At 49.0% G+C, this 4357-nt stretch overlaps 1 pseudogene across 1 annotated transcript; it reads left to right on the forward strand.

Moving 5' to 3' along the window:
- Positions 1–839: 839 nt before the first annotated feature.
- LOC108304598 lies at positions 840–2593 on the forward strand (annotated as a pseudogene). Its single transcript, XR_001825321.2, has one exon. The product of XR_001825321.2 is annotated as an actin, cytoplasmic 1-like (transcript).
- Positions 2594–4357: the final 1764 nt, after the last annotated feature.

The following is a 4357-nucleotide window of genomic DNA, read 5'->3' on the forward strand; positions in this document are numbered from 1 at the left end:
AAGCTGAGATTGTACCACTGCACTCCAGCCTGGCGACAGAGCGAGACTTCATCTTAAAAGAAAAAGAAAAAAAGAAAAGCATTAGTAACCCATGTTGCATGTTTACATAGACTTAAATTACTAGCTGATCAATAGTTCTTTACCCTCTTTGATAAAGAAAAATACCTTTCTGGCCAGGGTGGCTCACACCTATAATTCCAGCACTTTATGAGACTGAGGTGGGCAGATCACCTGAGGTCAGGAGTTCAAAACCAGCCTGGCCAACACGGTGAAACCCCATTTCTACTAAAAATACAAAATTAGCAGATGCAGTGGCAGATGCCTATAATTTTAGCTACTTGTGAGGCCGAGGCAGGAGAATCACTTGAACCTGGGAGGCAGAGGTCGCAGTGAGCAGAGATCGTGCCACTGCACTCCAGCCTGGGCAACAAGAGCGAAACTCCATCTCAAAAAAGAGAAAAAGAAAAGAAAAGAAAAATACCTTTCCCAATTAGCAAGTGGCCTTGTTGATGATGGTTTCAATCTCCATGGCATTGTTTACTCCCGTTTGGTGGCCAGGAAAGAAGCCATTTTCAGAGGACTGAGAGATTCTAGGCACAGCAGTCACCTGGTCCACTGGGCGGCATTTGGGAGGAGGTGGAATGGTGTGATCACAGGAGCGAGCTGAGCAAGTGGCTGGGCAGAGAATCTGGCAGTAGTGTCTGTTCCCACCATCTTCTCTGGGACATTCGCCTCTTGGTCCCTAGTCCTAAGAACCACTCAGAGGTGCCACCGAGCTGAGCAATGTCTTCACAGACTGCTGTGGGAGCCATTCAACCTGCAGAGGATAAAATGCAGATGGTGGAAGGTGGTCTCTGAGTTGGAAGAGAAGGCGCTGAGGCCTCCAGGAGCAGGTTTCGAAGAAAGTCAGTATATTCATATTTCATGCCATGACACACAAAGGATCAGCTGACCTGGGTAGGTTGAAGTCTTGTGACTGCCTGGTAGGTTCTACTCCCCATCTCACAAACAGAAGGTGATAAACAGTGGCACAGAAACTGGCTCAATTCTGCTACCAGCTAAAATGTGTTCTAGATCGCCGAGACTGCATCTGCCCTGCAGGCACAGAGCCTCACCCCTCGCCACTCCGCTGCCCGTCCACACCCGCCACCAGCTCACCATGGATAATGATATCATCACGTTCATCATCAAAAATGGCTCTGGCATGTGCAAGGCCAGCTTGGCGGGCAACAATGCTCTCCGAGCTGTCTTCCCCTCCATCGTGGGGTGCCCAGGCATTAGCGTGTGATGGTGGGCATGGGGCAGAAGGACTCCTAAATGGGCGGCAAGGGCCCAGGGCTTCCTCGGCTTCCTGACCCTGAAGTACCCCATCGAGCACAGCAACATCACCAACTGGGAGGACATGGAGAAGATCTGGCATCACACCTTCTACAATGAGCTGCGTGTGGCTCCTGAGGAGCACCCCGTACTGATGACTGAGGACCCCTGAACCCCAAAGCCAACCTTGAAAAGTTGGACCATGTTTGAGACCTTCAACACCCCAGCCATGTATGTGGCCATCCAGGCTGTGCTGTCCTTGTACGCCTCTGGCCATGCCACTGGCATCCTGATGGATTCCGGTGACAGGGTCACCCACACTGTGCCCATCCATGAAGGGTAGGCCCTCCCCCATGCCAACCTACATTTGCACCTGGCTGGCTGGGACCTGACTGACTACCTCATGAATATCCTCACGGAGCGTGGCTACAGCTTCACCTACATGGCCAACTGGGAAATTGTGCATGACATCAAGGAGAAGCTGGGCTGTGTCGCCCTGGACTTTTGAGCAGGAGATGACGATGGCAGCCTCCAGCTCCTCCCTGGAGAAGAGCTAGGAGCTGCCCGGCAGCCAGGTCATCACCATCAGCAACGAGCGGCTCCACTGCCCCGAGGCACTCTTCCAGCCTTCCTTCCTGGGTGTGGAATCCTGTGGCATGCATGAAACTACCTTCAACTCCACCAGGAAGTGTGATGTGGACATCCACAAAGACCTGTATGCCAACACAGTACTGTCTAGCGGTGGCACCACCATGTGCCCTGGCATTGCCGACAGGATGCAGAAGGAGATCACCACCCCTGCGCCCAGCACGATGAAGATCAAGATCATTGCTCCTCTGAAGCACAAGTACTCCATGTGGATCGGCGGCTCCATCCTGGCCTCGGTGTGCACCTTCCACCAGATGTGGATCAGCAAGCAGGAGTATGACTAGTCCAGTCCCTCCATTGTCCACCGCAAACGCCTCTAGGCAGATGTGACTTACTTGCGTTACACCCTTTCCTGACAAACTGGAGCGGAAAACAAGATGAGATTGGCACAGCTTTGGTTTTTTTTGGGGGGGGGGGTGGGTTTTTTTTTTTTTTTTTTTTTTTTTTTTTTTTTTTTTTTTTTTTTTTTTTTTTTTTTTTTTTTTTTTTTTTTTTTTTGGCTTGACTCAGGATTTAAAAACTGGAACGGTGAAGGTGACAGCAGTCGGTTGGAGCGAGCATCCCCCAAAGTTCTACAATGTGGCCAAGGACTTTGATTGTACATTGTTCTTTTTTTTAATGATCATTCCAAATATCATGAGATGCATTGTTATAGGAAGTCCCTTGCCCTTCTAAAAGCCACCCCACTTCTCTCTAAAGAGAATGGCCCAGTCCTCTCCTGAGTCCACACAGGGGAGGTGACAGCATTGCTTCATGTAAATTATGTAATGCAAAAAATTTTTAATCTTCGCCTCAATACTTTTTTATTTTGAATGATCAGCCTTTGTGACTACCCCTTTTTTGTTCCCCAGCTTGAGATGTATGAAGGCTTTTGGTCTCCTGGGAGTGGGTGGAGGCCACCAGGGCTTACCTGTACACTGACTGGAGACCAGTTGAATAAAAGTGCACACCTTAAAAAAATAAATAAATAAATTTAAAAAATAAAATGGGTTCTAGGAAGTACCATTTTGTAATCTCATGACATGCACCACACTTATACTTTATTTTCATGATTCCAGAACCGTATTTTGATCAACGAGAGTGATTTATGGAATGCATTGGAAATAGAGGTTAACTTATTCCCTGGGTATCACATTTCCCAGGGTGCTGTGTGGAAACTCAGTCACCCCAGAAAGATGGTCCATTCCTAAATCAGAAGAGCCCCAAGGAGCTGCCTGGGAAAAGGCCATATGCAGGGTGGGACACCGGGCAGGAGCACCAGGGGAGGGGCCCATTACTCAGTCTGGCTCTAGATCTGTTCTAGGTAGTTAGACGGGCCTCAGCGAGGCAGGAGAGGGCTCTCCCCCAACCCACTAGGAATATCAAGTGATGGTTCAGCAATTATCACATTGCTGCTCTAAAAATGATAATTGGGTAGCCAGGGAGAGACAATCTCTGGATGGTCCATACCTGTTAGCATTAAAAATGTTAATGGCCAAAACCCGGGATCAAACCAGGGACCTTTAGATCTTCAGTCTGACACTCTCCCGAGGTGGATGAATCATGAGGTCAAGAGATCGAGACCATCCTCGCCAACATGGTGAAACCCCGTCTCTACTAAAAATACAAAAATCAGCTGCGTGTCAAGGCGCATGCCTGTAGTCCCAGCTACTCGGGAGGCTGAGGCAGGACAATCGCTTGAACCCAGGAGGTGAAGTTTGCAGTGAGCAGAGATCATGCCATTGCACTCCACCCTGGTGACAGAGCAAGACTGTCTCAAAAAAAAAAAAAAAAAAAGTGTTAATTTGATGCAGACCCCAGGAAGAAGCAGCTTTTTGGGCATGCATGTTAAGCGACAAATAGGCAAAGTATGATGCTGGGGGTTGGGGGCACACGCCACCAGAGAAAAGAAAAAGCCTCAGATGGGCAGGCATGTAACACCCTAAACACACTGCACCTGCTCAGTTCCAAAGGGTAAGGAAAGCACTGCGCATGCGGAAAGCACACCCTAGGGGAAAATCATGGGAAAGAGGAGAGCCTAAGGTTAAAGGGGCTCTTTTTCTCTCTTTGACCTTCAGGCGCTCACTTGGGTCTCCTCCAAGGGTTCTTCCCTTTCTTTTCTGTTCTAAAACCTTTCTCATAAACTTCTACTCCTGCTCTGAAACTTGCCTCCATCTCTTTTTCTGCTTTATGGCCCTCAGTTGAATTCTTTCTTCTGAGGAGACAAGGACTGAAGTTGCTGTGGACTCATATGGATACCCTGCGGGGGGGTAACTCGGATCCCTTCCACCATTAACAGATCCAGTCCTTCTACTGAACCAGGTCTCAGCTGAGACACATCGCTAGTTAGCTCACCCCCGTGATGGGCGGGCTGTGTTCTGTGATCACCCAGGTCTCAGCTGAGACACATCGC

Source organism: Cebus imitator, unplaced genomic scaffold (assembly GCF_001604975.1).
Source record: "Cebus imitator isolate Cc_AM_T3 unplaced genomic scaffold, Cebus_imitator-1.0 Scaffold55, whole genome shotgun sequence".
Taxonomy (NCBI): domain Eukaryota; kingdom Metazoa; phylum Chordata; class Mammalia; order Primates; family Cebidae; genus Cebus; species Cebus imitator.